Source organism: Callithrix jacchus, chromosome 17 (assembly GCF_049354715.1).
Source record: "Callithrix jacchus isolate 240 chromosome 17, calJac240_pri, whole genome shotgun sequence".
Classification (NCBI taxonomy): Eukaryota; Metazoa; Chordata; class Mammalia; order Primates; family Cebidae; genus Callithrix; species Callithrix jacchus.
This window is the reverse complement of record NC_133518.1, coordinates 49,834,785-49,859,706: the sequence shown is the minus strand read 5'-3', so window position 1 is coordinate 49,859,706 and position 24,922 is coordinate 49,834,785. Positions and strand designations below refer to the sequence as shown.

At 48.2% G+C, this 24,922-nt stretch overlaps 1 long non-coding RNA gene across 2 annotated transcripts; it reads left to right on the top strand.

Annotated features, from left to right (window-relative positions):
- The first annotated feature begins 12,163 nt into the window (after nt 1–12,163).
- LOC103788839 (uncharacterized) lies at nt 12,164–20,527 on the top strand. 2 transcript variants are annotated; one of them, XR_614867.5, is made up of 4 exons: nt 12,164–12,190; nt 13,849–14,059; nt 14,637–15,148; nt 18,917–20,527. It is a non-coding gene; the product is annotated as an uncharacterized LOC103788839 (long non-coding RNA). The 2 variants fall into 2 exon arrangements; XR_004735928.3 differs by lacking the exon at nt 18,917–20,527 and having other exon boundaries at nt 13,854–14,059; nt 14,637–17,828.
- The last annotated feature ends 4,395 nt before the right edge of the window (nt 20,528–24,922 follow it).

Below are 24,922 nucleotides of genomic sequence, written 5' to 3'. Positions count from 1 at the left end.
AGTGAGGAGGGCCCCTTATGGGGACAGGCACAGAGGGCTCAAATATGCCAAGTGTGGCCCACTGAGTCTGGAGGCTGGGAGGAGGGAGGACTTCATCACAGACACAAGGGTGCGTTGCCCAGATACACTGCTCCAAGATGTGCCCAACAGAAGACAAATTGCCCCAGTAAAGGACTGCCCAGCTGCAAGCTGTGCTCAGTGGGCAGCCTACCACTGTTGGCTCCTACAGGGCCTACTTAGCTTTTGGACCAAGTTTATTATTTTCTTTGAGTGTCCCTGGCCAATGACTGAGCAAGATGGTGGTACCAGGGCCCAGCTGTTCCACTGTTTCCACATATCCAATATGGGAGTCCTCTAGTGGGCTGTTTTTGGTCTAGCTCCCTGGGTGACTGGCAGAGTCAGGTGTGCAGGTCTGAGAACTGCACACTTGCTTTTGCCCGATTTCATTCACAGGTGTTACTCTTGCCCTTCTTAATCTTATATTCCTAACTCCATCTCAACATCAGCTTCCTGGAAAACACAAGCAGCCCAGACTTTGAAGTTCTTTTGATAAAAATGGACATACATTCTTTTTAAAAGTCACTGAAATATATTTCATACTGTCTGAGCCTAAAGATTTGTTTGTTTTCTATCTGGTGGTGGCTATACATGTCCTTTGGCTTGGACATAAAGTGAAAATGTTGGCCTGTGTGTAAAGGCAGCTGAGTTTGGCCCTCCCAGTAACCAGGGGGAATGTGACCTCAGCTCAGGACCTGGAGGAGTGGCATGGAGTGGCCAGTTACCACTGGGTCGAAGCATGAATTGGGTAAGATGTGTGGGAGCACCTTTGATGCCAGCCCCAGGCCTGAGAACACACCACACAGGGAACGGGGCATAGAAGCATCTTATTTGGCAGTGGCAGGTGGACCTGGTGGTGGCTGGCCCACATCTCCCAGCCCTTCTCTGCCTGGTCCTTTCTCCCCACCTCTGCTCTAGTGTCCTGACAGGTCTCCTGCCCTCTGCATGTTGCCAGAGTGACCTGATGACACCACTTCTTAGCTGTAGGCTTTGGATGGTAAAACCTGGAATCCACCGCCTTGGCCCGTGACTCAAGCCTCTTTGTATACTGGCTCCTTTTCAGTCTCTTTTAACTACCCCATCCTTTCCTCCTTATGCTCCACACTCATAAGAGCTCTTGCCATTCTGAAAACCAGGGGGGCTCTGTGTCCCTCTGTCCCCATCACTGCTAGTCTCACTGGCGGGAATACCTTCCTGTTTCTCCCCACCCCTCAAGGCTCCTCAGTAGATATAAATGCATGTGTTTGGTTTGCCACGTTTGAGTTTCCTGAAGAAACTGTAGTAAATATTTGAAGTGCTTTTAATTAGAAAATACCTTTCATTGCCTACTGCCCTGTAGAACTACCACATCTTTGAAGATTTCAGTGCAGAGACTGGACCACGTGAGGGTTAGGTTGTATGGGTTACACGTACCATCTTGAGAGACAGCCTGAGAAACATTTCTTGGCCATTCTTCTTATACCATTCCTATCATACATATCTCTAGGACCACAATCACTGATCACCAACAAAACCACTAATTTGTATTAGACATTCTTTTAACTCTCTTACCAAGATTGCTTGAATGTTGAAATGTGCTAGGATGTAAGTCAGCCAGAAAACACTAATTGAGCATATACTGTGGGCAGTGCATTGTGGTAGGTGGTAGGTCAGCAGGTTGTGAGAAAGCATGATGGACAACATCGTACCTGCCCCCATGGGAATGGATTGCTCAACTGGACGGGCGAACACCTGTCACTGATGGACACGTATGGCTATGCAGGTCCTCATTGACAGGGGCCCTTGGAGAAAGGCAGTCTCTGCAACTGGGGCAGCCATGGAGGGCTCCCATCAGGAGGTGGTGATGGACATGGATGTGGGGGAACAGCAGGGATTTGGAGAGACTAGAGGAGCGAAGACGGCCTCTAGAGAGAAGGTGGCTTAATGAATCACTCAGGAGGAGCTCTACTTATTTTGTTTGATGAGCCTGGGATGCATCAGATATCTCTTCAAAGCACCGGTTCTCAAGGCTGGCTGAATATTTTAATTACCTGGAAATGTTTAGAAATACAAATACCTGGGTCCCACCTCCAAAGAGTTTGACTGGATTGTCGTGGGGTGTGGCGTGGGCACTGGGACTTTAACAGCTTTCCAGGATGGTCAGATGGTGAGAGTGCTCTCCTGCCAGGCCTCCAGCTCACGCCTGTTGGGCTCTGACACTTCCAAGGCAAGCCTCTCACGCTATCTCTTAAATCCCACTCACACCCCTGGCCTCAGGTTCCCAGGAGGATTTCTTTGCCTGCTTTGCATTCAGGCAGTCACAAGGTAGTCCCCCGAGCCACAGGCTGTTTGGCTTTTCCTCTGCCTCAGTGCCCCTCTTCTGGCGCTTTCCTGGAGCTCTGAGGAAGCAGTGGACAATTCCGTGTGGCCCAGCTATGGGCATTTCCAGAGGGCCTAGGGCTGAGCTTCCTGAGGGCACATCTACACACACCCGCTGGGCAGGGGACCTATGTGCCGGTCACAGATGTGGAGCCGGAAGGGGATTTTTCTCTTGCTGTATTTCCTGCCATTGAGTAGGACCTGAATAAAATCCAGCTCCCCTTTTGAGGCAGTCTTTGCTGAGTGGTCTCAGGAATGCCATTCCTCATTTCAGGGAATTCTGTAGGTGGGGCTGCTGGCCCCCAGCCAGTGCGTCTAATGGTGTACATGCACCAGTCACAGTTTGAGCCCCTCCTGGAGGCCACGACTCTGCCTCCTCTTCAGCAGTGCAGCAGGCATCTGATCGGCTGCAGGAAAGAGGAAAGAGGGTTGACATGATTTTCTGACAAGAAAGATTGCTCCACTCGGGGGTTTACGATCAAGGTGGGAGATAAAATGCTCTGGCTCTTGAGGCTTTTTCATTTAGTTATTAATTCAAAAATATCTTTAGGGATTTTGCTTTTAAATGATACATATTCTTTCTTAAAAGAAAAAAATGCAAACAGCAACATACCCAGAAGAAATGGAAAACCACTGGCCAGAGAACACCTTTGGCATTAATGCTTTCCGGGCCTCTGAGAAACCCATTTCTGCTGGCACTGAGTGTGTGTTTCTCCGGGCAGGGGCAGGAATAACATGACCCTTGAAAGTACTTGAAGCCCTGGATTACATAAGTAATGTGATGACTCTCTCCACAGAGCCCCTCTAGAGACATCCCACCGCCCTGCCCTCCTGGAAAGAACGTTCAGCGTGTCCCACACCAGAACCTATCCAAGGAGAGAGGAATGCCGAGATAGTGGCTCATCTTCCTCTGTCCCGAGAGGCCTCGGAGTAGTCCTCTCTGTTGCTTCACAGCCCTCCAACTATGTGAAGAATGCGAACCATTTCCCATGTGACTGGCAACCATGAAGCAATTCTGAGCCCAACCTCCCCAAATATCTGCTTTGCAAACAGATAAAACAGAGAAGCATCCTGAAAATGTGCTGTTGGGTCATTCACCTTAGGCGGTTGTTCTGTCTGCTTGCCTGCCAGGAGGGTTTCTGCTTCCACAGTCCAGCCTGGAGCTGCTGGGGAGTTAGTTTGGGATGTGGCCATGTTCCTTAAGGGGGCAGAACACAGAAAACTCTCCGGAAGGGGCTTCTCAAGGAAATGGGGACCAAGTGACGCTGCGGGCTCTTTGAAGGGATCTGTGTCCCATCCCAGTGCTGGACTCATTGCTGGCCAGTCCTTGGGGTCACCTGGGAGTTTGGCTCCTGAGATGTCTGGGCATGGGGCTGCTTTCACCAGCTGCAAGCACCCAAACCCACCTCAACCAGCCTTTGGCATCTCCAGTTTGCACCAGCTCTAATTTTGTGTCCTGAGTGGGTGGAGGCAGTGGCAGGGGGAGTGCATGCCAAGCCTGGCAGAGGGAAGGAAGAGGAAGAGGAAGAGGACTTAACTTTCTCAGTAGCTTCAGCCTTCCGAGAAACGCTAGAATGCCTTGGTGCACTATGGCAGGCATAATCAGGTCCCAGTGACCTACATAACCTTCCAAACACCAGGCAAGTTGGAGCTCTGACTCATGTCAGGGGAGCCTGACAGAGGAAGGGTGGGGGCAGGGAGGATTTATAATACTGAGACAGTGAAACCACCTAAATATTTAGTGATGACTGAGTCACTGTATGTCCACAGGGTGGAATATTATGTCAAAGTGATTAGTACAAAGACTATTTAGCAATATTGCAAGTGTTTATGATATAATATTAAGTGAACAAAAGGAAGATATATGCCTTTATGTCACCTGAACAAGAGAAGACTGGAAGGGGATTTAAAAAACAATAGTTGTGGCCAGGTGCGGTGGCTCACGCCTGTAATCCTGGCACTTTGGGAGACCAGAGTGGGTGGATCATGAGGTCAGGAGATCGAGACCATCCTGGCCAACATAGTGAAACCCCCCCCGTCTATAATAAAAATACAAAACTTAGCTGGGCATGGTGGTATGCTCATATAATCCCAGCTACCCAAGAGGCGGAGGCAGTAGAATAGCTTGAACCCAGGAGGTGGAGGTTGCAGTGAGCCAAGATCACACCACTGTACTTTAGCAAGACTCCATCTCAAAAAAAAAAAAAAAAAAAAAAAAAGAAACCAGTTGCTCTGCTACCGTGGTATCATTAAGAACCTTATTCTTCAAAAAGAAAGCAGCTTTATAGTCAGACAGAGCTGGACTAGTAGCTTAGATCTATTTCTTACTAGAAACAATCTTGACAGGTAGCTTAATGCAATTGGTTTTCCATCTGTAAAATGGGTACAGCAATTCCTGCTTTACAAAATTCTTGTGAAGATGAATCTGATTGTGCATTTCTTCCCTTCTTGCCTTCCTTTCTTCCTCCTCTCTTCCTCTACATATTTTTCACTAATACCGCAGAACCCACTTGCCCACAGAGGATTCCACAACTGAATCATCCTTGGGTCTGCTTAAATCCCTTTTGCTCTAGGGGAGGTGTATTGGCCTGTTTCTGCTCTAAGCAGAGCTGTGGATGAGGGGGGGTGCTAATGATGAGATGGTCTGGGTGGGCTTGACAGGGGGAGGCTGGGCTGGTCCTCGCTCTCAGAGCAGCCACAGTGTTGTGCATTGCCCGCCCAGGCAAAGTCACAAAAGCCTTGGAGGTTGAAGCAGGAGTTTGGGAGCCTCCCTGACTGATACCACACTGAGCAGACCCCTGTCCTGTCTCTGCTGCCATGGCCTGGCTCAAGCTTTCTTTTTTAAAAAATTTTTTTGTATTGACAAATACAAATTGTATATATTTGTGGTAAACAACATGGTGTTTGGAAATACGTTTACATTGTGGAATGACCAAGTAGAGCTAATGAACATATGCCTTAGCTCATACTAATCATTGTGTTGGTAGGGAGGGGCGGAGGGGAAACATGTAAAATCCACTCTCAGCAATTTTCCTGTATACAAAACATTCTTATTGTACTCACCATAGTGTACAATAGGTCTCTTGAGCTTATTCCTCCTAACTGAAATTTTATATCTTTTGATCAACATGTTCCGAATCCCTCCCAAATCAGACCCTCTTACCACTAGCTAGATCTAAGCTTCCCCAGGCCTGAGTCAGATGCCACTGGTGGACAATTGACATGACCAATGGCAAGTGAACCTTCACTTCCCTTCCCTTCCCCTCTCTTCCCTTCCCTTCCTTCCCTTCCCCTTCCCTCCCCTCCCTTCTCTCCCCTCTCCTCCCCTCCCCTCCCTCCCCTCCCTTCCCTCCTCTCCCCTCACCTCCCCTCTCCTCCCCTCTGATGTGATGCCCTGTGATGTCCTCTCTCCCTTGTTTGTCCGAAGGACTCCTATTCAACCTTGACAGCCGTTTTAGGGGTCCCTTTCCTCTGTGAAACTGTCTTGAACTCTTTGTAAAGGGTTAATCCCACCTTCCTCTCTATCTTGAATCACACATTTAATTGAATCACGCATTTAATCATGCAAAACCCAAAGCCTCCTGTTTCCTTGTCTGTCTCCTTGCCGGGGTGGTCTCTGCGGGCCTGGCACATATCTAATTTAGTTCAGGATCCTGGATCCTTCCGCAGTAGTTGGAAGAGGGCAAGTGCTCCACATTAATGAAGATGCAGTCATTAGCTATTGTTTATGAAGTGCTCTCTGCACATTACCCATTCAATCCTTACATCCACTCTAAGAGGAAGAAACTTTTGACACAGGTCTTTTAGGTGTGAGAAAACTGAGTCTCGGAGAAGGTAACTCCTTTGCCAATAGTAGATAAGTGGAGAAGCAGATATGAACCCTGGCTGCCTGACTTCTGTCCTAGGTAGGCCCTCCCCTGCTCACTTCCCAGTCTCCTGAGTACAAAGTTGACCCCTCGGTGGGGTGTGCAGGTGGACCCTGGCCTGAAAGAGGTCAGGGGACTCCTGGGCACTAGGTGCAGCAGCAGCTTCATGCCTGGCTATGGAGCATCCGATCCTGCCCTTTCAAGGTTATGGTGTTGGGGAGGGGGGTCAGAAACAAGAGAAAAGAGAAGATAGAAGTTGAGTCAGATGCCCTGTGGAATTTCTGGCCTTTATTAAATTCTGGGAAGAGGAAAAAAAAAACGGCTGTGCTTATTCCAAGTATGTCGAGATAATAAGGAGCTCTTTACTGTTGATATGCAGAAATTTCTGGCAGCCAGCACCTGCAAGCAAGAGGCCAGGAATCTGTGAGACCCAGACACCCTAAGCTAGAGCCCCAGGCTCCACAGAAGGGAAGCTGGGCCAGGCAGTGAGAAGGGAAGGAGTGGCAGGACTGTCCTCAAAACCCCAGCATTTCCTGCAGCAGAATTTCATCCCTGACCCTGGAATGTGGGCGGGCCCCTCCTGCATGGAAAGAGCCCCTCCCTTTGTCCCTTGGGACACCCCACTCCTTGGCTCTCCAGGCTCATGAACCTTTTTCTTTGGGAGCATTGGGTCGTCTAGTGGTACAGCCTCATTCGTCAGCAGCCATCTCATCTGAGGAGAGGCTCTGCTGGCTTGGAGTTCTGGAGAAATACATTGAGTTGCTTTCAGAATCCCTAAACTCCCCATGTTACCTCTTGTTCAGGGCGGATATGATCAAAGTCAAAGAAGCACAGGAGACCCTGATAATAGGGAATGGCAGGTTTCTGGGGGATGCGGGTGGAGGGACAGAGGTAACAAGGCTTGAGCCTTCCCATTCCCATGCTCTCTGGAATGCTGTTTCTTTATGCAATCTCAGACATCTGAGTTGAAAATTGAAAAAAGGCAATTAGCCCTGTTTATCATTTAAATGCCCATGAATTCAGTCAACAAACATTTGTTCATTCATTAAATGTGTGCCCTGGGGCTGGATACGATGCCACGTGTTGGAAATAGCCGAGACCGATGTTTCTCACTAGGGAGAGGGCACACGTGAGAATCACATACTCATGGGGGCCCCTCTCAGGACCCTCCTCCATCCAGCCTTATAATTAAGACTTTTGGGGAGGTTGTCTGGGTATGATGAGTTAGAAAAGCTCTCCAGCTGATAAGGATATGAAGCTCTGGTTCAGATGCAAGGACCAGATTGGAAGTAGATTTGTCCAAATGTACCTCCAGTCCGATCTCTCTAGGGAAGTGTAGGCACAGTCTCCCACTGGAATTCATGAATTCGTTCATTCATTCCAGTGGAATTTTTATGTTCTTGCCAGGTGCCATGCCCTGTCCTAGGCATTAGGTTGCAGACCCTGCCTTCCTGGGGCTCTCACAGGGCACCACTCCCATTCCCTGCTCCCATTTCATTCTCTTAAAAGCCCAAGGCCTTACAGTGAGCCAGTGACCAGACTGGTACCTCCCCAACCTACTCTCCCTGCACTCCCCTCTGCCCTGCTCCAGCTACCTGGCTCCAGCCTGTTCCTCCCACAGGCCTCTGCTAGTTGCTCCTTCTGGAATGTTCCCCGCAGAGGTTGCCTCTGCTCACTCTGTGGAGAACCACAGCCTTCCCCGACACCCCAGCAATGCCTTACCTGCTCTTAGGCTTCTGCTCGTTAGCACTTACCACCGTTAACATTCTCTGTCTCTTTGAGATTTCTGAGTCCATTGTTTTCTGAGTCCATTGTCCTCTACCTCCCCCACCAATTCTCTGGAATGTAAGCCCCTGGAGGACAGGGATTTTGCTTTGATGATGGATGTAGCTCAAGCATCTAGAATAAGTAAAGGGGTACTTAATAAATAAATATTTATTGAAATACTGAAATATTATTTGCTTGAATGAATTAAGCAAATAATAACAATAATAACACCGGTGAGTGTAAAATGACACCTGTGGGAAGTGCTGGCTACCGAGAATGAGTGAAATTAACTGAGCTTCTCCCAGCTCATCAACGCTATAATTTTTACTTTTGTTTTTCTTTGAAACATCATTCACTGTTTACAATTATCCAATGTGGCCAAGACCATTCCGTTCTATTTTTGCGATCACTGTGCTTTTCCCACGGTCCTGGCCTCAGGAGAAGAGAGCGCGTTGAAGTCAGAGGAGCAGGCTTCGGAAAGCCCGCAGCCCAGGGCTCTCTGGCATCCCCACAAGTGAGGCCGGCAGGGGAGGATTGGTGGCCAGTCACGTATTCAGTCAGCACGAGACACTGAGCCTGTTCAGAAGGCTGAGATAATGGGATTTCAGAACAATTGTAAAAATACCTAACATGCCAGCAGGGAGTTAAACAGCAGATTCACGAGATTCTGAAGCTTCTGACCCTTCATGGAAGCCAAGGGAGAGAGAATTCCAAGAAGAGCATGTTACAGCATGCCAGGTATTTTGAGGGGGCAGTGCTTGTCATGAGCTGACCACAGTGACCCCATCCCCAGGATCCCAGCAGAGATGGGAAAAGTCACTACTCAGACAACCAAGGACAACCACATCAAAGAATTAGCCCATCAAAGAAAAGATGTGTCAGTCAGAGCCCTGGAGGTAGCCAGTCCTGTCCCAGCCTGGCCCGGAGAGCACAGATAACAGCAGGCTTAGACTAGACATCTGGATCTCTCACAGTCCCAAGGACGGGGTGGGGGTGGCAGATTGTTGTGGGCTAATGCCCCAGTCAGGCCCCTTTCTTCTGTTGCTACACTCTCCTCCAGGCAGCTTTTGGCACCTGCCTATTGGGAGTGAAATCAGCATTCAGTACGTTGGTCAGGGTAACTCTGAGGACTAGTCTCTGGTTTGGTTGAACCTGTCCCTTTCCCAAAGACCAGGGATGGGCTCCAGGAAAGATGGGATAGAGAGCAGACTGCGCTAAGGAAAGAGCACCATCCTGTATTCTCTGGAGTAGGAGGGCACCTGCCAATATTTTTTTTGGTGGCCCAGCCACTTCTTGGTGCCCCAGCCCTTTCTGTAAAGGCACTGGTGACAGTCCCTGGTAAGCAGAAATATGGTGGACACAGCAGCTGGCTGTGAGCACAGGAACAATGGAAAGAGTCTGGTGCAAGGTTCTCAGAGAGGGCAATGTGAGGCTGTCCACAGGAGTTTGCAGAGGAGCAGAGATGACAGAGATGCCAGGCCAAGGAGGCTGCGGGAAGGAAGGCCAAGGCAGGAGGTGGCATGGGCTGGGTCAGAGCTGGTGCATTGCAGCAGGAGTGAGACAAGTTCACAAGGAGGAAGAAATGCCAGGAATCCTTTCTGCTGGCAGTCAATCCAGGCTAGAATTGTTGTGAATTTGATTTAGTCATCCCTGTCTCAAGTACCTTCTATGGTTCTGACACCCCTAGATCCCAGTCCAAATTCCTCATTGCCTGCAAGGCCTCTACCCCCAGCACTGATTTCCTTTCTTGGCTTCTTCCAAGCCTCAGGCCCTATAATCCCTGCCCTTCCTTTAACTGTGGCTCCTTCCTTTATGCTTTTGCTCTTGTCTTTTCTCTTTTCCCAACTTTCCTTCACAATAAAACACTACCACTTCCTGGAAGCCTTCCCAAAACATCCTGGCACCCTTGTGACCCAGAGCGGCTCTTTCATCTGGGAGTGTCCCTTCTTGAGCCACCAACACATCAACATAGGTGATCCAAGGCCTCAGGTAATGCTCATGGAATGAAGAAGTCTTTTGTGAAGGCTGGAGGTCAGGGGAGCTTAGCTTCCCCATTCTCCTTCACCCAAGCTCATGTAAACCTCCAATTAAAAGCCAGTCTCCCTAAATGCAAATGGAAAAGCAAAAAACGACAGTGCTAAAGTCAACATACAAAGAGCATAGAGCAGGGAGGCCTCCAAAATCCCATCTCTGACCCCACAGTTCAGACAGCAGGCCCAGAGTAGGCTCCTGGGAGACAGCAGATCCACTGGGGATGAAAGGAGTCCATTAGGGACAGAAGGAGAAAATGAGTCTCTCCATGTTATACATGCCTCTCATCCACTGGCACATTAAAGGCTCTGAAAAGTCCTGCAGAAAAGTGCCTGTTTGTGTAGCATGTGACACCCATTAACAGTGCCCAGCGCTTTGGCATTGGACAGCCTTGAATGTCCTTCTCCTCTGATGTGCCCCATGACTTCAGTCAAGTTCCTTGGCTGCTCTGAACCTCAGATGCCTATTTGCAAAATAAGTTATTATGTGGTCAGTGAAAGCAAAGTGCTGGTTTGGCTGGGGTACTGGGAGGACAGAATAGCTCACAGAGGACACTCTTGTGGTTCTAACCATGTAGTATGGTCCAGGGCTCCTGGGACAGAGGCAGGAGTGAGCCATTTAGAGGGCGTTATTCTGGGTTGTATACCTAGGACCCTGGCAGGAGCCGCATCCCCCTATCCAGCCAATGGACATCTCATCAAAAAGCGCCCTGCAGGCAGTAGGCATTTCCTGAAGCCCATGCTAGCCTGGGCTCTCTCCAGGCCCGCCTTGTACCATTTGGCCCTCCACTCACTAGCCATGTAGAATGTCTGCTGTCCTCCCTGTGCCTTCCTCTCCCTTATGTCAGTCTGGCTCATCCTTCTTCTAGCCTCACTCTACTTCTTTAACTGGCCAACTCAACCTGTAGGCCTTAGCTGAGATGGTCTTCCTCTGAGATTTTCTGGCTGCTCCTAGATCACAGGTCTCTTTATGAAGCAGGAACCTCAGCTTCCTGCTTCATAAACATCTGCTCTGCATATTATCAGCTTTCTATTGTCTACCTCTAGCCAGCTTGAGTTCCTCCATCTGTGCCCAGCACAATGTTAGAGAAGGGGCTGAAAACAATGTTTGGACATGTGATTCTCTGTTCCCTATTGCCCTGGACCTGCTCCTGGTATCCCCCTTCACATGAAGGTGGAATCTACATGAAGCTGTAGATTGCATCATCCTGTTGCTGAAAGTGATGAATCACCTCTCACCAAGTCCCCACGTAGTAAAAATCTCTCTCCCAGGAGTACAGGGGAAGTGCCATAGACTATGGCTTGGCATGGTCATAGGGAGCAAGTGAGGGGTGGCAGGGTGCCTGTAGAAGCGGGGAAGGGTTAGGGATCCCAGCCCCTATCCTGTGCACATTTTTGTTTTCTGCCAGCTGGAGCTGTGCAAAGGAGTGGCAATGTGGCCCTTACCTGAGGCAGGGCCTGGGAACTGGGCATCCCTGGAAGATGCTGAGCTGGGCAGTGGTGGGGATGGGGAGGATGGGGCTCAGAAGCACAGCCCAACCCGGGCTGTCTGACAAGCAATGGGGACGGGAGAGTCCCAGATAGCTGGTGAGGAGCCAGAGCGCAGGGTGGGCCCTCTCCTTAAGCCCGAGGTGGGAGGCGGGCAGCAGCACTGACGCAGGTACGGGTGAGGGCTGGGTTCAAAATGTGGCCCTGGGGCCTTCCAGCTTGGCCAGACCAGCCCAACGAGAAGCCAGGGCTGGGAGGGCCAGGCAGGTGGGGAAGGCTTGCAGGCCAGGCCCAACGCCTTGAGAAGCCAATGGGCTCCTAAAGGGTACTTCATTCTGGGTGAGGCCCAAGACATAGTGGCCACACTTCCTCCCATGCTCAGGGATTCGGGGTCTAAACAAGCCTGGGCCTGATCCCTGCCATGGTCGCTGCACAGCAGGGAGTCTCCTGGAGTGGGGCCCTAGGGTGGAGCTGCTCATGGGCAGCTTGCCTACTCCCACCCCTGTCTGTCTCTCCCAGCCCTCCTGTAGGTCATTTCTGAGAGCTCAAGGACACAGCTGCCAAAGAAATACCACAGGGCACAGCACTGTGGACCTTGGAGTGGAGGACGGTGGGGAAGACAGGGTGAGTCTGTCTCTTTCAGAAATGCTAATCTCACCTTGCCACTCCCTGCTTGCAACCCTTCCCTGGCACCCTGCAGGTACTCAGGATGGCATTCAACTCTGGCCTTGGCCTATATAGCCCTCCTGGATGGTCTCAATCCCCCTCCAGCCTCACCTTTCCTATTCTCCACCTGGTGGGTCACTTTCCATTTCCCTCTGTCCTGAGTGCCTGAGTGCTTGGACATGGTACTCAAAGGCCACCCCAGCACCCAGCTAAGTCCTACTTCCCCTCTGCTTGCTGTTCTAGCAATGAAGTGGCTCTGACCCCCATCCAGATTAGAAGCCACGCCCTGCCTGCAGTCCCACAGCTCCCGCCTCTCCACTGCCAACCCAGTGTACCACTGAGTGGGCCCAGATGCAACACTCCTGATAAGTCGCTGAGGATACCACAGTAATAGCCTCTGCCCAGCAATTTCCTTCTCAGCCTGCAGGCTCCTCACATTCACCAGTCTGGTCACAGGGTTCACCCTGTTCTGCCAGATGCTGCCTCAGCCAGCCTTCCCAAGTGGGAGTCCTAGCCACCCCGACTCCTGGGGGTCCACTGAGCCTAGGAGTGGGGCCTTGGCCACCATGGGCATTGTGAAGATGTCCAGGCCAGTGCTGAGATCTTTCCTGTGACTGAGATTATGAGGGACTCTGGGTCCTTATTCTCTGTCCTGAGCCCCCTCACCTGCGAGTTCCTCCCATTCCAGGCCTATCACCTCCCTGCATCCCTGTCCTCCCTGCTTTTGGCTTCCTCTACTGGGACACTCCTGGCAAGGCAGCCTGTTCCAGCTTGTTCCTCCCCTCTCCCTGAGCTAGTCTCAGATCAAGCTCTCTGGATCTGAGTTTGCTGCTTGTCCTGTGGCCCTTTTCTGAGATCTTCTCCTCCAGTCTCTGGGGCTGTCCTGGCTTCAACGTGCACTGCTAGCTCTCCCTGAGGTGTGAGTGAAAGCTTCTCAAGTGATCATTTATTCGCTAACAACTCATTTGCAGCCTCTGTCCCACATCAGGCCTAGGCTGGAGCTGGGGCTGCAGGGTGAACCAGCCAGGCCCTGTCTTCAGAGCCTCACAGCATAGTGGGCAAACAATTCACAGAATCATGTTACCTGTCACTGCAGGAGGCAGAAGAAGGTGCTGTGGGGGATGGCGGGCAAATGGGATTCTATCTGGCAGAGCATCTGGGAAGATGTATTTGAGCCTTTGAAAACTCTCCAGCTATTTGACCTCAGCTGCTTTACCTGCTCGCACCACCTCCTGATGGCCTCTGTGGTGCTCACTGATCTCTGACCACAGCTTTAGGTACAAGTGTCCAGGAAATCCCTTTGCCTTGAGCTGACCGCCTGCTTTTGTGTCCCGCACATAGGCACCACATAGGCCGACCTCTGGGCTGCCCCTAGACTGGGGGGCCCTTCTGCTTGGTGTACCAAGCCCTTAGCAGGGTGCCTGTCACTCAAGGACTGCTGGGGGAAAGAAGGGCTGTGATCTCTAGAAGGAGCATACCTCTGGTCCTGTGCAGTTGAGAAGGGCTCCACGAGGTCCTCCTCCTCTAAATGCTCTGTTTTCCTCCAGTATGAACCAAAGGGCTTACATGTTGCCGCTGCTGCTTTTAAAATTGTGAGCAAATATGTTTATTGCCAGGGCAGCTTGCGCCAGGATCTCACGGGAGCAGAGGGCATGGTGCCGACAGCAAAGCCAGTCCACCATGGGACTACTGGCCTGTGCCTGCTGCTCGGTGGGCAGGCTGGATGTGCAGAGGGGCTGGCCTGTCCCCATGGTCCTGATGACAGGACCAGCTTCAAGAGAAGGCTGAGCTTGTCTGCATGACAGAGCTCCTGCTGACTACCTTCAGGTGGGTATCCCAAGGTGCAGGGTGAAGGCTACAGGTAGAAACTAGGTAACTGGCTTAGCATGCTGTAAGCAGCCTTCCCAGTGCCTGTAGCTCGCCTGGTACACCTCTTCCTACAAGTGCAGTGACCCTGGTTGCACCCAGCTCCTCAGCAATTGCCCACTACTATCATGCTCTCAAGCCTGGTCCATGACATCCTTCTGGTCTGACTCTTCTCCTTCTCCACCTAAAACCTGAAAGTCCTGGAAATGCTCAGTTCCCCAGCAGGGTTGTGTCAATCCACATCCTGAGCCTTTACACATACAAGCTGTTAGGGCTTTGTCCATCCCCCACATACAAACAATCTCCTGGGACTCCCCCCAGCCCTGCAGTTCCCCTCCGACCACCACTTGGGAGTCTTACCTAAGGCTCTGGATAGGCACCTTATCCCCCTATGAGATGTTGGTGGACTCCCCTAAGGAAAGTGGAGCATGCCTCCTCTGTGCTATGACTGTGGCAGCCCCATCACCTGCCTGTTGTCTTCTCTGATACTCTGACACTTCAGAGGAAAGGATCCATGTCTTCTCTGTTGTATCTCCAGGGCTTGGCAGATGGAATTGCTCAAAAAACATTCAACAAAGCAGCTGTCTTAGTCAAGACTCCTTCGGTTACAAGTTTAGGCAAAAGGAAGTTTCTTTGGGAAAGTTCTCATAACTGCAGGGAGAGCGGGGTGTAGATGGGCCTCAGAGATGGCTGGAACCAAGGACTGACACCACACCCGAATTCACTTGCATCTTCTGCCCTCGCTCCATTTCCTCCCCATGCTGAAGGACTTGACCATAAATGGCTCCAGAGCTTTCTGGCTCCAAATCAGCAGGTGAACTAAGCTACTTCTTTACATTTTCACACTGATAAATGTCAGGGAAGAATGCTGACTGACCCAACTGGAGCTAATTGCTCACCCTTGGACCAATCACTATGAAAAGGGTATCCAGGAATATGACATTTCCCACTCAAAGCTCGTGGTCAGAAAAGAGTGAAGAGTGGATCCTGGGAGATGGAGGATGCTGCTCTGGGCAGACAAATGGAGTTAAACGTTACAAGAAGGAAGAAGTAAGTAAATGAATGAGCCAAGAGCTACACATGTCCTTACAGAAAATGGCACAATTTCTGGAGTGTTTGCAAATAATTCTCACTGGTTCTTACTGTGGCCCTATGAACCCACATCTCACAGATGAAGAAACAGGGTCAAAGTTACAAGTGAAAAAAATGCAGCCAGGGTTCTACCCTTTGATGGCATATTAGCACATGTTCTTGGAGGTTTTCCTCCCACAGAAGTGTGGGCAGCTAGACCTCTCCTGTGCAGTCACTGGAGGAGAGGGCAAGTATTTGTCTGTGAGGTGGGGAAAAGGGACTCTGGCAAGGGTTAACTCAGCCCACTTCTGCACCAACTCTCATGTTGAGAAATCTTTTCTTGCCTCAGTCAGCGTGAGAACATAACTGCTTCTTTGGGGATTTGAGACCATGCCATCCTTGCTTTAGGGTTCAACTATGATGATTTTAGCTTGTGTCTGGAGCCCTAAGGGCCCAGGACATGGGGTTCATTATCCAGAACCAGGCACAGATGAGAGGTCCTTGACTTGGGACTTAGAGGGCAAGTGAGCAGCTCAATTTTCATCTCTTACTAGCTCTGTGACACACATACCAGGGAATTCACTGCTTTCTCCTGTGCCTTTATTCTAACACATGGCACTTGCTTCAGTGCCTCTTAGTCAGGGGGCTATACCTGCTTCTTTTTTATTCTGAGATGGAGTCTTGCTCTTGTCCTCCCCAGACTGGAGTACAATGGTGTGATTTTGGTTCACGGTGACCTCCGCCTCCCAGGTTCAAACAATTCTCCTGCCTCAGCCTCCCAAGTAGCTGGGATTATAGGTGCCTGCCACCACGCCCAGCTAATTATTGTATTTTTAGTAGAGATGGGGTTTCACCATGTTGACCAGGCTGGTCTTGAACTCCTGACTTTGGGTGATCACTCCCGTCTCAGCCTCCCAAAGTGCTGGGATTAAAGGTGTGAGCCACTGTGCCCGGCCTAGAATTGCCTCTTAAGGTCAAGGCCTAGATCTGTTTTTCCTATCTATGAAGTCTGTGGTAGATGGTTTGCAAAGATGGCTTCAGTTACCCCTCCCATTCCTATGTGCATGCCCCTTTGCAACATAACTGCTACTTCTTCCTTGAAGAGGTCGGGCCTCTTTCCCTACCCCTTGAATTTGGGCTTGCCTGTGACTTGCTTTGACCACTAGAATGCAGCTGCCTAGTCCTCAAGAGACTTTGCAGCTTTTGCTACTGTCCTCTGCCCATCTACATGTGAACATGCCTAGGCTAGGCTGATGGAGCATGACAGGCCATGTGGAGTAGACAAATACCATCCCAGTTGAGGCTCACTAGACTGACTGAGTACAGCCAGCACCAAGTGTCAGGCATATGAATATGACCATCTTGGACCTTGCCCCACAGTCAAGCCAGCAGAAGACTGCAGCCCATGAATGTGCTCGGGGAGACTAGCAAGAGAATCTCTCAGCTGAGCCCAGCCCGAATTGCTGACTTAGAGAATTATGAGCAAATAAAATGGTTGTTTTGAAGTGGTTTGTTACACAGTAATAGAAAATGGGCAGAGGGTAGTTCCTAGTTGTTGTATGTTGAATTGTCTCTTCCCAGAAGAATATGCTCAGATCCTAAGCCCTGATCCCTGTGAATGTGACCTTATTTAGAAATAGGGTCTTTGCAGTTGTAATCAAGTTGAGATGAGGTCATACAGGATTAGGGTGAGCCCTAAATCCAATGACTGATGTCTTTATAAGAAAAAGGAGAGGGAGATTTGGATGCAGTCACACAGAGGAGCACAGGGAAGAAGGTCATGTGATGACAAGGGTAGAGATTGAAGCAATTCAGCTATAAGCCAGGGAATACCAAGGACTGCCAGGAACCATCAGAAGCTAGGAAGAATTCCCCCTTAGCATCTTCAGAGGGAGCATGGCCCTGTGAACACCTTGATTTCAGGCCTCCAGACCTGGGAGAGAATACGCTCCTGCATTGAGCCACCTAGTTTGTGATCATTTGCTATGGCAGCTTGAGGAATTAATACATGAGTCCAGAATTTTGCTTGGAAAGTACTGGCTGGCTGAATGGAGAAGCTGAAAAGTGGAGGATAATGAACTTGCACTTTTAGCACCTCGCCCCTTCACTGACTACAGTCACCATGCTGCTGGGTCACCATTTCCAGGGCTTAGACACCTGCATCTTCTGCCCAGCCCTCGGGGCTCTGACTCCAGGTCTGCACACACACAGGAACCCAGGCGCAGTGCTCAGGGCATTCTTTGTGTATGTGTATATACGTACATCTTTTTTTTCTGCATATAAAAATAGCTTGTGAAAATCTAAATAAACTTAGAAAATATAGTGAAGTAGACTGGGCATGGTGGCTCATGCCTGTAATCCCAGCAATCTGGGAGGCTGAGGCAGGTAGATCACTTGAGGCCAGGAGTTCAAGACCAGCCTGGCCAACATGTCAAAACCCCATCTCTACTAAAAGTACAAAAATTGACTAGGCATGGTGGCGGGCACCTGTTATCACAGCTACTTGGGAGGGAGGCTGAGATAAGAATCGCTTGAACCGGGGAGCTGGAGGTTGTGGTAAGCTGAGATCGCACCACTGCACACCGGCCTGGGCAATAGAGTGAGACTCTGTCTCAAAATATATACATATATAGCAAAGTAAAAAGAAAAAAAAAAAATACCCATAACTTTAACTTCCAGTGATAACTGTCAACATTTCATTTTTAAATCCGTATAGTCTTTTCATTTATACAAATACTGGTGTATGATTCTTCCAAAGCAAAAAATGGGATCATACTGTTGATCCCACTGTGCTGTTTTGTATCCTAGGTTTTTTACTTAATGATATGCCAAGGACATTTTTCTGTGTCAATAGCTATGAATCTGTTTATTCTGCACATATTGAATACCCACTATGTGCAAAGCACTTTCTATATTGCCAGGATGCAATGAGAAAAAAGATAGTGCATTCACAGTCCCTGTCCTCATCCTTATGAAGCCTATAGGCTCCCAGGGGATACAGGCATCTAGCAAATAATCACACACATATCTTTTTTATTTTTTTCAATTTCGAGATCATTTCAGACTTAGAGAAGAGTTACAAAAATGATGCAGAGAGTTTTCACATACCTTTCACCCAGCTTCCCTGAAGATTAACACCTCACATAACTAAGCATGACAACTCTGAAAACCAAGATATTAATGTTGGCATAATGCTATTCAGTATGGACTTTCTTTTCTGCTTTTTTTTTTCTGGTTCTGGGGTCTGATGCTGTGTCTCACATTGAATTTGGTTGTCTTGTTTCATCTTCTACAATCTGTGATAGTTCCTCAGTCTTTCCTTGTCTTGTATGACCTTAAGGCTTTTCTGAGTACTGGGCAGTTTGTTTGTAGAATGTCCCTCAGTTTGGGTTTGTCTGATGTTTTCTCATGATTAGAATGACGTTATTATGCCTTCTGTTGGATACCACAGAAGTGACGTGCTTTTCTCAGTGCCTCCTATCAGGGGTACATGATGTCAACACAACTTATTACTGGTGATGTTAACCTTGGTCACTTGGTGAAACTGAAATCTGCTAGGTTTCTTTACTCTCAAGTTAATATTTTCCCCTTTGTGATTAATAAAAATTTGTTTTGGGGAAAATATTTTGAGACTATGTAAATATCATAGTTCTTAAATTTTCACCCACTAAATTTAATTTCCATGGGTGGATCTTGCCTTCAGGGGCATCTGGTGTTCTAATGGTGACTTTGTATTTCTTTCTATAGTCATTGAGTGGACTTCTTCTGTAATGGAGAGCTGTCACAGACACTTCTTTAGTGACAGTAGTTAAGAGTTTTACAAGGATGCAAGGAGAACCTGAAACCAGATAACCCAACTCAGGCTGTGGTAGTTGGGGAAATTTTCCCTGAAGAGGTGACATTAATGCTAATTTTTGAAGAATCCAAAGGACTTGGCTGGGCACAGTGTTGGGGGTGAAGAGGAGAATGTTCCAGGCTCAGGGAAGAACGTGTACAAGATCTGTACTCGTAGCTGACAGATACTGACATGAAACTGCGTGAGTGACTGGCTGGGTAGAAACCTTGGCCACCTGGAGGGACTTCCTCATCTGAAGGACGCAGCTGCTTTTTGCTCCAGCCAGAGTTATGTCAAGTGGAAATGAGGGTCTAGTGTTGCCAGAGTTTTTGATGTTTAAGAGAAGCTGGTCATCTGGAATTTTTTTTCATAAAACTTCTCAATCTTTTTAATGTTAGCAAACAATCCCCTTCTCCTTCATAGCTAAACAAAACCTGTAAGCTAACAGGCTTTTTTTAACCTGTGCATGGCTGAACCACAATTTATTTATTTCTCTCCTGGGCTACACCTTGAAGTTATTTTTTATGGTTCCCCGTTACAAATAATTCTGTAATGAATATCCTTGGACAGACAACCTCAACAGTTTCTCTGGCTATGAAAGTTTGCACCAGACAGCCACTTGTGACCTTGCAACTGCTAGACCTTGTGACCTCTTCAGCCCCATCCTCCTTCCCCCCTCCTTCCCCACAGCCCTTCACATCCCCCCAGTTCTCCTTCTACTTTTCCAACTGTTCTTTTCAATTTCCTTCAACGTCTTAGTCAACTCCAGCAATGGCTGCAATGGAATCCACATCACTAGTAAGGAGTCTATGAGGTGATCTGGGGGGTATGGTCCCACAGAAGGTGCCCAGCTCTCACCTGGGCTGAGAGCATAGCTGGTTGGTCTTGGGCGGTATCTCAAGCCAAAGCCCTGGCCTGGTTGGCTCTGCTGCCCTACTTCCTGGAAGGGAAGGGCCTGAGGCTGGCTCAGCAAGCACAATGGTTGCTAAAAGACCAGCAAATACATTCTTGGTGGATTCTGCCCTGCTCTGATAAGGCGGGTATGGAGGAGATGAGGAGCTGGAGGTCTGGTGCCAAAGTCCTGAGAGGAGTTCCCACCACACAGGAGAGAAGAACCGGGATCCTCTTAGAGCTGGCAGGCAGAGCTATTGCCTCAGCTCTCTGGCTGTGCCCAGATTTCTTCCTATGGTGCCCTCTTGTGCCATGGTCTTTGTGTTGTGAGTGGACTGTCCTTACCGTGGCCATCAATAGCCAGCCTGAAATGTGGTGGGGGAACAAAGGGTGAGAGGGAGGGCAACTTCCCTAGCCCCCAGGGCCTTTATTGAGGGAGACAATGAAAAGCTTTATTTCCTGTTTGTCTTGAAGCATCCCTCTTGGGTCTTTGATTGAATCAAGTGGTACCTACTGTCGGAGACTGCCAGATTTTTAAAGTTATGAATAAAATAAAGCTACAATGGAGTCTGGCTGTCAGTGAACATCCTTCTAAAATAATTGTAAAAATAATAAAAGTTAGCATAAAACAACAATGTTCTCATTTACTGAACACTTAGTCTATGCCAGGCATCATGCTAAGGGGGTCTTCATTCTTTATCTCATTTAGTCCTCATGCCAGCCCCCAGAGTTTAGATTGATAGCTGTGATCTCAGGATGAGCTTAAGAAACCTGCTTAGAAATTGTATTAAGATAATACCTGTCAAGAGGGACAAGCTTGACTGCTACAGGTCCCACAAGTCCCCACCCAGACCTCAGCAGACAAGACCCTGTTTCTACAACATACCCACTCATCTGTCTTATGTTTGTTCGCAGCAGTCCTAGATCGTATGTCACCGCCTGAGACCACAGTACCTTTAGATGCTGTATCCCCTTAGGTTCCTCTTGCTTATGACAGAGGCTGGGGGGAAACTGCATGTGGAGAGAGGGCCCCAAATCCCCATAAGCTTCTGCCTCTTGGTTTGAAACCTAAAGTGAGACACTCTAGACTGTAGTGGAGCAAGCCACCCAATGCCCCCTCACTCAGCAAGAGCTTCCTTCTAAGTTTGGGTTTTTTATAACCTCCCTTGACTCTACAGTTTATGTGGATTACACATACTTAGACATTTGTGATGATATGATGGTCACTATTCCTAATGTGAACTCTTTGGAGATCCATGAGATCCTGTGTTTTATAGATTGACTTTTTCATTCATTTGTTGAGGTTCACTGAGCACTCTCTGTGCCTGGCACTGCTAGAGGGAATAGGAATAATGTGATGAGTGGGACAGTTGTGGCCCCACCTTGCTGGGTCACATTCTTGTGGGAAAAATACTCAATGAAATACTAGCAAAATGAAGCTAGTAACATATATGAAGGAGTATACACTATGGCTCAATGAGATTTATCCCAGGAATGCAAAGTTGGTTTAATATCTGGATATCAGTGTAATATACCATATTAATAGAATTAATGACTAAACCACATGATCATTTCAAGCATTTGAAAAAATTTAACACTCTTTCAGGATGGAAACATTCAACAAACGAGGCATAGAAAGGAATTTCCTCAATCTGATAAAGGGCAACTATTTTCTTTTTGTTTTAAAAACACAGCTTAACATCATATTTAATGTTTAATGGTGGAAAGTTGAATGCATTCCCTGCTAAGATCAGGAACAAGGAAAGGATATTTGTTCTCACCAATTGTATTCAGCATTGTACTGAAGCTTGTAGCTAGAGTACTTAAGCAAGAAAATGAAATAAAAATCATCAAGATTGGAAAGAAAGAACTTAACTATCTCTATTTGTAAATGCCATCATCTTGTAGTATATAAAAAATCCTAAGGAATCCACTAAAAAACTATTATGACTAATAAGCAAGTTCAGCAAGGTGACAAAACATATGATCAATATACAATAATCAGAACATGAAATAAAAAAATTACATTTATAGTAGTATTTCTAAGAATAAGATATCTAAGAATAAATTTAACAGAAGTGAAAGTCTTATACATTGTTTCCACTACATTCTAGTGGCAACAGTTGAGAAAAAGGAGTGACATCAGCTTGGCCAAGCCACGTTGTCAGGGAGGTACAGGCAGACCCAGCAAGACTTCTCTGCGACAGCCTTGGGAATTCATGGCAGTTTGTAGCTGCCAGAACTCTGTGCTCTGCCTGACTTCAGTGCCCTTTTGCTTATTTAGGAAGGTGGCCTTGGCTATGATCAGAGACCTGCAATTAATGTCTCTATTTCAAGTTATGCAGGTGATGGGAACTCAAAGTCCAGAATGACCTCTCATTTTGAGAAACTTTCCTGGGATCCTGCCTCTCTAGGCCTTATACACAGGCTGCACCTTGGAATGTTGGTTATCTACTGCTTCCTGCTGCTGGCAAAAATGCAAGTTTAAAAAATAAGTCTTTATTTTAGGAGAGTTTTAGATTTGTAGAATCATTATTAAGACAGTATAAATAGTTCCTGTGTGCGCTGTCCCCAGTTTCCTGTATTATTAGCACTTTCACATTAGTATGGTACATGTGCCACAATTAGCTAACCAATATTGATACATTATCATCAACTAAAATTTATGGTTATTTCTGTTCCGAGATCCCATCCGGGATATCAGAGTACCTTTAGTTGCCATGTCCCCTAGGCTCCTCTTGCTTATGACAGTTTAAAGTAAAAGTTTTAGCTTCAACATGAAGATGTTGAGAAAGTCTGAGATCTGGAATGAGATGGGCCTTGACTCACATCCCAGCTCTGCCCTTATTAACTGAGGACCTAGAGTAATTTATTCAAGCCCTCTGAGCCTCAGTCTCCTCTTCTGTAAAATCTAACTTGCAGGGCTGTGTCCTGCAAGATAATACATGAAACACACCCAGCACAGTGCCTAACACACAGGTGCGCTAAAAAAACACTGTTCACAATGTGTCCAGGGCCTCACCCCTCCTTCCCAGCACTGCAGCACTCTTCTCCTAGTCTTTTCTGTGCTGAGCAAGAGTGCTTGCTGTTGACACACACTCCATAGCTCCAGTGCTGCAAAGACCCAACCTAACCCACTAGCATGGGAAGGCAACACCTACTAACACTGGCTGTCTCACAACAGCTGAATTTTCTCCAAGTCTTTTCTAGTCAACCATAGGTCCCAGCATGTGGGCCAGTGCTCCTTGTCATGGTAACCTGCTTGTCGGGAATGTACAAGGCTGTTGGCTCCTGGCCTTGAGTCAGTACCCAGAAGCTCTGAATGTACTCCTGCCCAAACCTGATCCCCGCCCTGGTCTTGCCCTTCTGAAGGCCTGGTGGTGAGGGGACAAGCCTGCTGCCTGCTCCTTCAGGGTTGTATTGTGAGGGGTGGCGGGGGGCACCAGGACATATGAGTGAATTTTGTCCCATTTACTTGTTTGCCATTCACTGCAGATATTGGGTGTTTGCTCAGAATAGAAACTCTCCCGTGGGAAGAGTGAGTTCATGTTCAGGGGACACATGGGCCTACCTGAGGGGTGTGTGTTGGGTGTGGGGGTGCATGCAAGCCTCCAAAAATATGTATGTGCATGCACGTGTGTGTGTGTATAAGTATGCATGCCCATATTGTGTACCTGGAGGCTTGTGGTGGGTGTTTGTGGCAGGTGTGCATGTGGACAAGCCCATGAGTGTATTTCATGTTTGTGTGTTTGGTATGAAAGTGTATGTAGAGAAATGGGTGTGCACGTGCAGGTGTGTAAGTGCATTCAATGGAGGAAGGAATCTTCATCTTGCCGCATGTCTCCTGTGCCATATATCCTGGGCTCAGATGCAGAAGCAAGCTAGATGGATTGAACCTTCCCCGTAGTCATGGCCCTGCACCTATATGGACACAGGAGTAGGGCTCAGACCACCTCCTGGCTTAAAGTACCTCTTGTGCTCAAAGCTCGAGGTATGCACTGAGCACAGCAAACAATGTCATTTTATTAAAAGCACGGCCTGTGTTGTGAGTAGCCCTCGTATCAGGTGTTGGGAGCTGGTTTGTAAACAAAGAAGGTTCTGAAAGGACAGGGGAGACCAGGTAGAATGTAGCTGTGGCCCCACTCAGGATATTGATGGTCCTGGGGTGATTTGGGGGACCTTTCCTTCACAGATGTCCCTCCTACAATGCTCCCTTGCTTCCTGCCCCTGCCCCTCACCTCTCAAGGGGACTTCAACCAGTCAAGTCCAAGTTTGTAAACTCTCTTTTCTTTGATTAAAGCTTCTATCTGGAATGTGCCTTTCTCATTTATAAACACAGCTCATTCCCTTACCTCCTTTAAATCTTTGCTCAAATGTCACCTTCTTAATAACTCCGCTTTAAAACTGCAGCTCTCCCTAGGCCCTACCACCTTGTGTCAAACTCCTCATCCCTACTGTCCTTTCCTGTTTTCCCCCAAAGCACTTGTCACATTGGCACACAGTGTGGACCGGCACTGCAAGAGGACATATGTACAGAAATTGAGGGGATGTATTTGAAAACTTCTATGCTATGGCATCTCTAGCTATAGGATCTTTAAATTTGACATTGCTCAGAAATCCAAATGCAGATTGAAAAAAAAAATCAACTGGTTTGTCACCACAGAGGGTTTAAGTATTACTGTTCTTGGCTGGGAACAGTGGCTCATGCCCGTAATCCCAGCACTTTGGGAGGCTGAGGCAGATGGTCAGGAGTTCAAGACCAGCCTGGCCAAGATGGTGAAACCCCATCTCTACTAAAAATAATAATAAAAAATTAGCCAGGCGTGGTGGCACGCCCCTGTAGTCCCAGCTACTCAGGAGGCTGAGGCCAAGAATAGCCTGAACCTAGGAGATGGAGGCTGCAGTGAGCCAAGATTGCGCCACTGCACTCCAGCCTGAGCAACAGAGTAAGACTCCGTCTCAAAAAAAAAAAAAAAAAAAAAGAATTATTGTTCTCCCATACTCAAAGTTCAGTTTCCTGTTTGTCT